The sequence below is a fragment of the Clupea harengus genome, chromosome 11 (genome assembly GCF_900700415.2).
Source record: "Clupea harengus chromosome 11, Ch_v2.0.2, whole genome shotgun sequence".
Taxonomy (NCBI): domain Eukaryota; kingdom Metazoa; phylum Chordata; class Actinopteri; order Clupeiformes; family Clupeidae; genus Clupea; species Clupea harengus.
The window spans coordinates 3,212,105-3,226,214 of NC_045162.1; positions in this window are offsets into that span (position 1 = coordinate 3,212,105).

A 14,110-nucleotide genomic window follows, 5' to 3' on the forward strand; every position below is an offset into this window, starting at 1 on the left:
GTATATATGTCTATGCCATGGAATGTGTGGGTTTAAGGAGCAGCCCTGATAATATGAGGGATTTTCTGTTTATATTCTTTTTTATAACAATATTTTCATTTCACATTTTTTTTGTGACACACTGTAAAAGATCTCTAGTTTGTTGCATTTATGAAATTATAAAACAACAAAGACAAAATTGTTGAACATTTTATTGCTGTTCTAACAGGAAAACCTCAAACTCTTATGAATAACTTTGAAATAAATAAAACATAATGAGTATAATAAGTATAAACATATAGAACATATAACTTTAATTTAATCCTGTAAACACTTCTCGCTCAGTATTCGTTCGTGCACTTGGCTGTCAATGGGCAAAGCTGCTGATTGGCGGTTTACTGGCATGTCCCGCCTCCTGCCTGTGGCATGTACTTCCTGATACCACATACCACCAGTTAAAGATTTAGATCCTACTGATTAGCCACATGCAGAAGCCAAAAAAGCCCCCCCCCCCCGACTCGGAGTCCAGCGCGCGGCTCACGGTAGCGCAATTGCGGCCCCTCGTTTAGTTGACGAAATATATAATTATTATTATTTATTTATTTATTTATTTTTTTAAGTTGCAGGGAGCCACGGCAGAGGGGCTAAAGAGCCGCATGCGGCTCCGGAGCCGCAGGTTGCCGACCCCTGCTCTACACCCTCTCCCTACCCACACCATCTCCCTACCCACATCCTCTCCGTTTACACGCTGGCATGGGGGTCCTCCACAGTGCCTGCCCAGACTCATTAGGGACGTGGTGTGATTGCAATAGGCCACTCAATGAACAAATGTAGCCGGTGTGATTGCAATAGGCCACTCAATGAACAAATGTAGCCGGTGTGATTGCAATAGGCCACTCAATGAACAAATGTAGCCGGTGTGATTGCAATAGGCCACTCAATGAACAAATGTAGCCGGTGTGATTGCAATAGGCCACTCAATGAACAAATGTAGCCGGTGTGATTGCAATAGGCCACTCAATGAACAAATGTAGCCGGTGTGATTGCAATAGGCCACTCAATGAACAAATGTAGCCGGTTGCTTCTTTTGGGCAGAGAAGCCCAAGTTGGAGTGTGGTGCTGCCCTCTGTCCTTGTGGAATGTTCAGTGGTCTCATTCTCATACCATAGTTCAGCATTCAACAGCACACAACACCTGACAAGGTCATCTAGGCAGCGGTTGGACTTCCTCCGGAGGCAGGAAGTTCAAGGTTTCCCCTCCTATCCTGAGGACCTTCTACTCCTCAGCTGTGGAGAGCATCTTCACAGGATGCACCTCCGTCTGGTACGGAAGCTGTACCGCCCAAGACCAGGCCAACCTACAGAGGGTGGTGCGCTCAGCCGAGCGGACCACCAGAACATCCCTACCCACCATGCATGATATTTACCACAAGAGGGTGGAGTCGAGGGCAAGGAATATCATGAGGGATGACTTACACCCCAATGCCAGCCTCTTCACCCTGTTGCCTCACACCCCAATGCCAACCTCTTCACCCTGTTGCCGTCGGGTAGACACCTCCGCAGTCTCAGTTCAAGGACTGGGAGACTTAGGAGGAGTTTTTACCCACAGGCAGTGAGACACTTGATCTCAATTTTAAATTCAGCACTTTTTCCTTATTTATTTATTTTGCACAGTGTGGAGCATAAACCCTTTTACATTTCACTACATTTTCGTGTATGTGACAAATACAGCACTTGAACTTGAAATTGAAGCCTACATTCAGTGGAACTAATGTGATTCGATTACATGGTCAGTAGTAGCTAAACTGATAATATGCACTTGCATGTAAGTTGAACTTCCAGACCTCAAATGTTGTGGGCGGGGCCAAGTTCGCCTGGTACCCAGGCTAGTAAAGATGTAGTCAGTCCCTGAAATTTCAGATGTAGTCAGTCCCTGAAAAGTATGTGGTAAGAATATGCATTTTAAAAATGCGTTTTTATTAAACTTCTGTTAATTTATAGAGTTCTGGCTCGTGTGGAATATTTTTTTAATTTCTGTAAATGTATGTTGTGCATACAATACATCTAACATATTTTCATGGCCATACAGTCCCTTTGCACCAATGCTTCTTGAGCCTTTATGTAGTAGTGACTCCTTTTGTTAAATGCTGTCTCAGCCAGTGTGGCTTTTCTGGAACTAACAGGATCCTTCACCTCTGCAATGAACATGCTCTTTACCATTTCCTGTAACAAAACATGCATAATAAAGTTATTTACATTAGTTTCACTATCAGGCAACATTTTAAGCTCCAGCTCAAATAAACAATTTTCTATAAGCACAGAAGTGAAGTGAATCACATCCCTGTCCTTATAGTTCCACAGCACTTGCCACATTTATTCATCATGTGGATTTATCATCTCATCACTTGAACTGCACGGAGACAGAGAAGCTAACGTCTCGGTTACTTACGTAACCTCGCTTCCTTAAGCAGGAACCAGATATAACAGTATGGTACATGACACTAGTCATGGGCCTAAATCGAAGCATTTATCCATTCACGCCTGAAAGGCAGCGAGATCTGTCAGCGCGCACTCCTGAGCCCGCCCCCTCAGGAGTCTATATCTTGAATCGCGCCCCACAGAGTGTCGCTGTCACAGGACAGTGTGGCACCCCCATCCGGAGTGGTGGCGTCTCAGAGCCTGGCACCTGAAAGGTGCAGGCTCATAGCGTCAGGCTTATCGGATGCGGTGGTGGCTACAATACAGAATGCCCGAGCTGTGTCGACACGGGCTCTGTATACGCTGAAGTGGCGCAGTTTAGAACGATGGTGCGCTGCGCGTCAGCATGACCCCATTAACTGCGCGCTGGCCGTCATACTAGAATTCCTACAGCAGTTGTTTGATGAGGGGAAGGCGGCTTCCACTCTCAAAGTGTACCTGGCAGCCATTTCAGCCTGCCACGCAGGCATTAATGGCAGTTCTCCTGGCAGTCACCTGCTAGCGTCACGCTTTATGGCGGGGGTGAGACGGCTCAGGGTGCCAGAGAGACACCCCATACCCTCTTGGGATCTGCTAGTGGTGTTACGTGCTCTCACAGGGCCTCCGTTCGAGCCCCTGGAGACAGTGGACATAAAGTTTGTCTCTTTAAAGACTGCGCTGCTACTGGCGTTAACGTCAGCAAAGCGCGTTGGTGACATGCAAGCCCTGTCAGTCAGCCTGCCTGATTACCAGGTGATCATGTGAGAATTACCATTAGGCCTACAGTAAGGTCTACATTTGGCCACCAATTTTCAAACAATCATATACTACAACTGGAACTAGCTATTGTGCAAGGGTTAAAAAAGGTGGCTGATGCCATTCGTAAAATGATTTAATGATGATTTATACTATTGCAGTTTCCTGGCTAATGTTGAAAGATAATGTTAGTTAATGTTTGGCAATGCTTAGCTTAACAGAACAACCATTAAACTAGTGAAATGCCATATACTGTTATCCTGATGTAAAGCCTTTTTTTAAGTTATGTTAGTCCAAATGAATCACTGATATTCTCAAAGATGGACATTAAACTCTCACTATGGTTCAAGAGCTTCTTTCTTTCCCCTTGAATTCCACGGAAGCCATGTGTGCTTCTGGGTTTGCCAGTAATGAGAGGTGGCTGGTGAGGAGACTGAGAACTGTGCACAGTAGAATGATCCATGATTCTGATGTTACCAAATACCAGGAAATAGCAAAGGTGTGATAACATCATCTCCACACAGTGAAACTTCACTATGATGCATGGATGTGACCTTTGGCGATACTGATCAGGACAAAAAGGTTATGTTAAAGGTGTGCTCCATGAGGTGCTCCAAAGGTGTGCTCCAAAAAAATGAAATGTATCTTGATACTAAAATGTAACCAAACTGTAACAGTTTGGATGTAACACAACGCTATAAAGTGTGCTTTATAATTAAGGAGGCAGCATTCTTAGGCTTCCACAGCTTCTGGCCCAATACACTGACTGATGTACCGGGGAAAGCGTGACATCACTACCCAAACTCGTCATCATGATTGATTGAGGACGCCTACAGATTTGCACTGCTTTTGTTGACATCAACTATATGTGTACTCTCTGTCAATCAGTCTTGGGGTGTGGTGGTGTACCTGACTGAAAATAGTGGGGATTTACCTCCAAATTTACCTCCAAATTTGATCTTGTATATTTTTTTAAAACCAAGCTCTGCATTTGAGACTGGTAAACACTTCAATGGTAAGAAACCGTGTCACTATCATCTGATATGAATACAGAACTCAGAGTGTGCACAGAATCAATTTTACTGGTTATCTGTTGTCTTGGCAAATTAGATTTGGTTTAAGATGCTGCTGCTGCAGCTGTAATAAGGCCTACAAGATGTAGAAACATGTCTGTCCCTCCCTCCCCCTCCCCCTCCCCTGACCCCAGTATTTAAAGCAGGTCTAAGTTAGACCACTCAGGCCTAAGATCAAGCATGCAGTGCAAAACTACATGACTACACTACACTACACTACACTACACATTCCCACACTTGGCCTGCAGCATTCAATTTTAAGAAAAGAGAAGTGGAACCTACATGTCTGTCACACCAAAATAACAGACAACCACAGCCATACAAACATAGCATGAGATCTATGATCACGATTAAGCTACTAGACTATGAAGAAGAAAGTGCTGACATGAAACACATGCATTTGCATTGCGAGAAGAGACAGTCAATGCCAAAAATGTGGAGTTTTGCTCTCATCCTGATAGGTAAGCCTTTAACTATTTTCCCTAGTTGTTATCTATTGTACTAAGTTAAATTATAAATATGTTGTCAGTAATGTTAGTCCACCTCTGGATTTGAAAACATTTTGATTGACGGAAATGAATGTGAAATATTTGCTGCATATGTATATGTTGGCTCTTATCAAGCAGTTTTCAATTTGCAAAATAAGTATATTGTTATTGTGGAAGTAGTCATAACTACTAAATCTAAATCTTTGAGCTCATAGAGATAAGTTAGACAGTAGACAGTTTTAATGTTTTAATGTTACTGATCTCACAAAGAAACAAGTTCCTAGAAGGCCTTGTGATGAAATCAATGAATCCAATCCTAATACTGATGTTTTATTAATATGTTTCCTTCTAACAGGTTGCTTGCTAACATTTCCAGCTTTGACAAGTAAGTAGGTTTTTCAGGCTATGTGTTTGTATGATTGGCACGGTTTAACTTACCAAGACTTGCCAATGGTCAAAACCTTATTACGTTATTCTTCTGTGACTGTCACTGTCCCACTTACACTTAGTTACAGTTACACCCTCATTTTGAGGTAATGGTGTTTATGTTTTATCTGTTATTTGAACTGAAATGAATATCATAAGATTACTCTGTGCCTAAGTATCATGGGTGTGCCTTTCACCAATGCGGAAGCCACAAGTAGGTCGACTCCCTCCCAGTAGGTAGTGGGGCCTATTTACAGATGTGTAAAGCACTTTTTGTGGTTGCTGTTATGATGAATAGTAGAGACTACAGAAAAGTCCTCTGGTAAATTGCTATTTGTCCCTCTTGTCAGATTTGATAATTTTCAGAGTGCAATCTGCTTTACAATCTGTAGTGACAGCACTCTGTCACATGTTGTAAGAACATATTGTTAATTGTTGTCACTTTACAGAACATCATAGTTGACTGCAAAGACTTGATATTACCCCATTATTGTGTGTATATAGTTCCTCATTCCACTGGTTAGCACTTACTACTTAACTCCTTTCATTTAAGGAAGTGCACAGACATTTTGAGAAGCAGACTAAGTGAAAAATAATACCCCACCCCATCCACAGTAAAATATTACCACCAAACCTCCTGACTGTAGGAATCAGATATTCAAATCCCTGTTATTCTCCCATAAAGAAAATCGCTTTGTTTAGACAAAGAAGTTCATTATGGACTAGAAAATTACGACACATCCTCTGAGGGGCGGAAGTAACAAGTAATGGGACACTGTGCAGATGTAACGCAATGTGGTCACATTCAGTCAATATTACCTGAGAAACTATTATGTAAATATTTCTAGGTACTATTTCAATCAGGGTGGTCAATGGGGACAACAGCTGCTCTGGAAGAGTTGAGATCTACCATAATGGTGAGTGGGGAACCGTTTGTGATGATTCCTGGGACATGGATGATGCTGAAGTGGTGTGCAGGCAGCTGGGGTGTGGAAAAGCACTCCGTGCCCCTCTAGAAGCCTACTTTGGTCAGGGAAGTGGGAAGATCTGGCTGGATGATGTTAGGTGCTCTGGTACTGAGAGCGCTATCACACAGTGCAAACACGATGGATTTGGAAATGAAGATTGTTCCGCCAGTGAAGATGCAGGAGTGGTCTGTGTAGGTGAGTCACAAGTATGTCCGATTTCTACTGGTCAGTTTATAATGGATGGATGGATATTGATTTATTAGACCATATATGAACCAAGAAAACCCTATCTGTCTCATTCCTGGTCTTGCTGTTTATCTCCCTTACAGGGAATATGAAGACGCCATCACTTGCCCTCCTTACTACAAACACAGCTCTTTTACCTGGGGAGTCGGCAGTTTTCAGATGTGCCATAACATCACTTAGGTTGGTGACTGCGAATGTCCGACTGTATAGAAATGGAATACATATGCAGACCCAGACAACAGACCAGAACACGATGACTTTCAGTCTTTCTAGTCTGGCTTCCTCAAACCAGGGCAGCTACACCTGTGATTACTATTACGAGGGGGCACCCAATGCCATCTCCTCCAAGAGCAATGCGATAACAATTACAATTGGTAAGTGAATGCCAAATTATACTTCATGTATATATTCCAGGACATGATTATTGTCTTATACGTTTGGAGTATCAACCTGCTCAGGGCCGTGCACAGACATTTTGGAGGTCCGGCGTCTCTCTCACTGACAGTTATTTATAAAAAAAGGAATTGCTCCTCCAAGAGCAATGCGATCACAATTACAATTACTAAGTGCATGCAAAATGTATCAATATCTATATATTCCAGCCCATGATTATTGACCAGAAGTTAAGCAACATGTTTTGTTTATCGTCTTGCTTGTTTGCAGTTTCTCTCGTTACGCCCCAGATATCCGCACCTACAGGAGAAGTTACCTGGGGTCAAACATTAGGCATTATCTGCTCCATCTCAACACAGCACACAGGAGGATCATTTACTCTGAAAAAAGTCTCAGGATCATTTACAGAAAGGAAGATTACCAGTGGAAACTCTGTCACCTTCACCATTCATCACTCAGACTTTTCTCATGAAGGTTCATACTACTGTCAGTATCAGACAACCGTCTCAAACCGAGAATTCACCTCGCCTCAAAGCAACACCATTAGTGTTTCTGTAGTAGGTATGGACACAAACGTCTGCAGTATGTTTGATGCTTGCTTGATAAGTGCATCCCAAATGACCCTTTATGTATATATTTCAACACATGATTATTGAACAGAAGTTAAGCAACATGTTTGGTATATTCATTGGCAACATAGTTAAATGGATTCCACAATTTCTGAAGCAAATTGTCTTGCTTGTTTGCAGTTTCTCTCGTTAAGCCCCAGATATTCACACCTACAAGAGAAGTTACCTGGGGTCAAACATTAGGCATTATCTGCTCCATCTCAACACAGCACACAGGAGGATCATTCACTCTGAAACAAGTCTCAGGATCATTTACAGAAAGGAAGATTACCAGTGGAAACTCTGTCACCTTCACCATTCATCACGCAGACTTTTTTCATGAGGGTTCATACTACTGTCAGTATCAGACAACCGTCTCAAACCGAGAATTCACCTCGCCTCAAAGCAACACCATTAGTGTTTCTGTAGTAGGTAAAAAAAAAAGTCTTCTTCAGCGGCCTCACGACTTTTAGCACAATGAGTAGTATGTATCAATATTTTGTATTTGTTTTTGTATAAATGTGTATGCTGGAGCTGTAAAGTGATTTGCATATGTTGTGATTGTTTGCAGTGAGCCTGCATGTACCTGGTATCAACTGCACTGCTCCAGAAGGAGGGCTGTCCTGGGGACCTTCGGGGCTGGAGATAACTAAGGGCTACAGCTTCGCCATCACCTGTTCCACTCAACCACAGTTCCCTGGTGGAGTTTTCCATCTGCGTTTCTCTGGATCCAACAGCACCATGACTCAGCCTGCCACCAACCACTCTGCCTCCTTCTTCTTCCCAGCTGCATATTATTCCCACCAGGGTAACTACAGCTGTGTGTATCGTGTGGATTTATCATCTCGGCAATTCTACTCCATGGAGACAGAGAAGCTAACTGTCACTATCAGAGGTACAGCAAAAAACAAACGTAGAAATATGACACATATATATTGTTAAACATAATTGTTTTATATACTGAATATGGAATAATCCTCATCATAATGCCTCAAGCCTCTATTCAGTGGAACTAATGTGATTCTATTACATGGTCATTAGTAGCTGAACTGATAATTTGCACTTGTATGTATGATTGGTGTTTAATGATGTTGAATGATTGCTCTCCACAGAATTCGTGGTGCCTTTCATTGCTGCTGGAGTGACAGGTGGTGTAGTATTGCTTCTTTTGTTTGGCTTGGTCTGCATCTTTTGGGCTCGGAGGAAACAGACCAACACAAGGCAGACAACTTCGAAGTACACTAGAGAACAATGTAAGTTTTGATTTAGAATTAGATTCTCAACATAATACGGATTTATTACAGTTTAGTAGTTAGCCTTTTTCCATCACAAATATTTCATGATAAGAATTCAAGGATTACAATTAATAAACTATTAATAAACAATTAATAAACTATTTCTTCTCATTGCTTTCTGCTCATTATGTCACAGCTAAGTTGAACACATATGGGAACACCACATTAGATCAGAATGAACAGAAGAGAGGTGAAGACGATGTCTATGAAAATGTTGAAATGGGAGATCAAGATGACTGTCAAGATGAAGACCAGGATGACTATGAAAATGTAGAAATGGAAGATAGAGATGGAGACCAGGATGTCTATGGAAATGTAGAGGACTATATGGAGGAGCTTGACACAGGACATGAGGTTGAGAATATTTATGGTAACTGTTAATATGAAACGATATTTGACTTACACATGGATGATGAACTATGGGGTTCTTACTAGTGGCTTCCTAGTGCCAAACACAAAGACATTTTGCCTATTAAAAAATCGAACGCAATTCAGAAAAGAAATACGAAAAAAGAAGCAACAATTTTGAAAACAACAGCTATATAAATCAAATGCAAGCATTTTCATTTTAAATATTTTCAGATATTCTAACTAAGCCTGCATTAATATTAAGATTTCGCATTTGAAGATGTTTCTTGAAAGCTTTTTTATTTAGGGGTTTAGCACAAAAGCCTCTTTGATGTAATGTATCAGCAATGCAACATTTTTGTAATTTAACATCATCTCGTGTTTTGTGTACTTTGAAGTTTAAATGTAGTCAGTTCCTGAAATGTCAAGTAAATGCGTGGTTAGAATATGCAGTTTGAAACCGACTGTGAATTTCTATTTAACTTTTGTTAAGTTATAGATATGGCTTGTGTGGAATATTTCTTGATTTATGTTCTTGTATGTTGTGGGTACAATCTAGCATATTTTCATGGTCATTTAATCTAATTGATCAGTAATGCAAAAAAAGATCTAATTTTGCACCTTCTCATGTTTTGTGTACTTTGAAGTAAAGATGAAGTCAGTTTCCTGAAATTTCAAGCATGTGGTTAGAATATGCATTTAAAAAATAATATACTTACTGTGCATTTTTATTTAACTTTTGTTAAGTTATAGAGTTCTTGCTTGTGTGGAATATTTAGTTATTTCTGTACATTTATGTTGTGCATACAATACATCTAACATATTTTCATAGTCATACAGTCCATTTGCATTTCTGGAACTCACATGATCCTTCACCTCTGCAATCAACATGTTTTCTACCATTTCCTGTAATAGTAAATGTATAAAAGAGTTATTTACATTGGTTTCAGTATCAGGCAACCTTTTAAGGTTGGTCCAGAGAGTCGGTATCCAATCTTGAGGCTGAAGGTTTAATGCGTGATCTGTCTTATCCGGCGCCTTAGTGAGACTAGGGTTGAAGCTGTCACTTGACCAATCCGACTCCAATTCGTCTAATTAACATTATTATCATTATAAGCCACTCAGGTGCACTCATGGCTTGCATTTACCAAATGGTAATCAGTAATATTATTACTCTCTGAGAGTTTACTACTCGTCCGTCAAGGACTCATCTGGTGCCCTAAGCATAACTCCTTTATGATGCCCCCCCCCCCCGAGAAAAAAAAGTTTGTTTCTGCCAGTTTCACATTTTATTAAAACGCAAAAGAACAACTTCCTCAACCCCAAATAAGGGACACTTTCTTCCAGGTGTGCGCGCGCCAACAGCTGACCAACAATAATGGAAATCGCAAGGTTTCATTAGCCATACCATAAACCTATTAATTTCAGTGTAATTTTGGCAAACCACTACTGTACTTGCTTGGATGTATTGTTCATAGTAATAGTCATGACAATTATTACAAGTTTCTCTCAAATTTCATGTTGTTTTCTTGAAATAGCATTAGACCAAGGCTGCCCAATTTAAGGGCCCGCACCCAATTTTTTTGGGCCAGCGCTCCGATCAGAATCAGAGTCAGAACAAGTAATTCGTTAAACAGCATTTTAACCCATTTCGAACAGGGCCTCTGTCTCAACGTTCTATGTAACTCAGACTGGTTGCAGTTCACTGCCTGGCCACAGTTTTAACATTGTTTTAGATGGGTCAAGGGGAGGCGCTATTTACCTCTTGTCAGATCCATAACTTTGTAGCTAAAGTTGTGATTCCTCGTTGCTATGGTTATCTAGCTAAGGCTAGCTAGCTAAGGAAACTTTTAATAACAAACAATTTAAATGGAAGATTTCTGTTTGCATGAAATGATGTTATAGTCTCCTCGATTTAACTTCTACAATTATAATGGGTGCCTGTGACACTTCGTATGAACGAATTCGTATTCATGAGTTCATATTCACACATATATTAACACCAGTTCATTATGTGTAAAGATGCTGATATGAAATATGAAAACAACCAGTAGTCAATGTGCAAGCTTCCAATTTAATTGTGATTTAACATACTCTATTTGAGTTGGGGCAGTCTGTCCTTCAGTCGAGGCATGATGATCTCTCGTTACAAGTTTCACCTGTTCGTGTTGGCGTAACAAATGCTTGTGGAGTCAAGTGCAGTTGAGAGGCGCTTGTCTCCAGGGCACAGATTACACTTAACTGTTATATTTTTCTCTTTTCACGGATACAAATAAAAAAGGCTGTGATTGGAATAAGGGACTGGAGCTGTCCCTGACGGGACAAATAAAAATCACCCATAATATTTTGGGATGTCCCGGACAATTCGGGACGGTTGGCAACCCTACTTGCACCTAAGTTATAACATATTTGAGTGTGCTAACATTAGCAATAACGTCAGCTAGTTCGAGGTGTATGCAACCATTAAAGTAGCAGCACATTTCCCGTATTTAACAATGATTACACATGGACTTACCTGAAAGTGATGCACGGGCATCATCTCGCAGTTTCTTTCTCTTTCCTTTGTCTGCCCCTGACTCCTGTTGTCTTTTTTAGGCCATTTTCGAAAAGTTGACCTAGCCTACTGTCAAAGTTCGTCAGGCCACTGAGATAGGAAAGGGCACCCACGGCGAGCTGTTGAGGCAAGGAAGTTGAGTGTGTATTTTTTTTGGGGGGGCACCAGCGTAACTTTTTTTAAGCAATAAAATATATCTCTTGTTCTGCCTGTTTTGTGATATACATGCCTAAAAGGTCCCTAACATTTCTATACTGAAATAATATCGGCATTATAATTATTATAACTATGATGATTTTTCAGTTGCCTATTTTTTGGTGCCCCCACAGGAGTTGGTGCCCTACGCACAGCGCGTAGTGCGCGTTATGGGAGCGGCGGCACTGTCTATGCGACTCTGCCAGCAGTGTGTGAAGTAGTTCATGTAGCGTCATCACAATACGATTATAGTTAGTAGCCAGACACAGTCAGTAATCTGTCTGTTTAAACCATCACACAGTTCTGCCGCAATCTACAGCTCCTCTGCCCAGTGAGTGCTTGATGCACAAATTCCTTGTAACAACTCTATGGGCCTCATTCTCGAACGCAGTTGAGAAGAATTTAAGAAGGAGCTTCTTCTGAACTCCACTTCTGGTGGATTTAGGAACAAATTTGGCATTCATGAAAGTTTTCTCATCTGGGATATGTTCTGAACTTCAGAAGACTTTCAGAACGCGAAATAGCAGTCGTAAATCGGCCAGAGTTTTCTCAAATGTGATTTCTCAAAAAACCTCAAGATGCCCCACTGGGCCGCTCCGTGTTAGTGTTAAGGGTGGATTTGTGAGAAATCGTTGGTGATTGCGTTCACATCAACTCTACAGACATCCTCGGATTTAAATAATTATAATAATAATAAATATGAGAATATTTGTATCATTAACAATTACGTTTCACATTTATAGTCATGATTCTACGAGGCATCGTGATGTCCTAAAATAAATAAAAGGACCACACGAACACTGCAAATGTAAGTGAATAAATAAATAAGCGCTTAACTCAATCGAGTTGATATAGCAATTGTGGAATAGAATGGACACATCTACATCCTGCAACAGTACCTCCACCTCTGCACCGGTGAAGTTAGATCTGCGGTGCACGAGAACGCACTTTCAATTTAAGAAACCTCTTCCGGGGGAGCACAGCATAGAACACTTCTGCTGCGTAAGAACACATTTTCAGGCGTTCATGAATCTGGCGGATATATTTTTCTTACGTTGGTTTTCCGAAGTCCGTAAGAAACATTTCAGAAGAAACTTCAGAAAATGTTCGAGAATGAGGCCCAATGTTAGAAACTTTAATAAGAGATTTTTTGTAATGCCAGGAACAGGCAAATACCATGGAAAATCAAAGAAATATTAGAAACACAATGACAAAGATAAGTCAAGAATAAGACATAAAGTCATAATGCTATTAACAGTGATACCAAATTGAAAGTAAGTCAAGGATGTAGCAATCTATTGCGCAAGGGTTACAAATGGTGGCTGATGATTGCATTCCACCAACTTCCAGTGATTCATTTAGCTTATGTGTAAGATAAATGGTGTGATTATGAACCCCTCAACATGTTGCAGCCATTACACATCTGAAAAGGCTGACTGATATCATGTCATTCATCCCCAGGCTTTTAGAGTGCGTTTACATTTGTGTGTCATTTTTTGACAGCAAAAATGGCTTCCACCTTTAAGATTTGAAGATGATAACATTTATACCAGTGTCATGGATGAATAAAACATAGTGTTATGAGGGCATACTGTATATCCAATGGTACTGTGTTATTGCGTTTGTTAACAGACAACTTGGAGAAGAACTATTAATGGCATTGCTACACAACTGGTTTTGTGCAACCTATGGGAGGTTCGGTCATGGTAGATTATTTCAGTCGTCAAGGTTTAGTTACAGAACTGGATATCACTGTATGCTCACAGGAGAGAAAGAGAAAAATATGATTAAAAAATGAAGTAGATGTAAGGCTGTGCATGTGTAGTGCCACAGTTTTCCCATGTGTGCTTTTGGGTTTGCCAGTAATGAGAGGTGGCTGGTGAGTAAACACTGAGTAAACACTGTGCAGTCATCCCACCACACATGGATGTGACTTTTGGCGATACTGATCAGGACACAAAGGTTATGTTAAAGGTGTGCTCTGTACAAATGTTAAGTGTAACTTATAACTTAAATGTGACCAAACTGTAACACAATGCTATAAAGTGTGCTTCATAATTAAGGAGGCAACATTATTAGGCTTCCATAGCTTCTGGCCCAATACATTGACGAGGTACCGGGGAAAGCATAACATCGCCACCCAAACTCCTCATCGTGATTGAATGAGGACACCTACAGGTTTGCACTGCTTTTGCGGACGTCCACTGTATGTGTACTCAGTCATTCTGGGGGTGTGGTGGTGTACCTTACTGAAAACAGTGGGGATTGACCTCCACATTTAATTTTGACCATGTATGTTTTTTAAACCAAACTCTGCATTTGAGA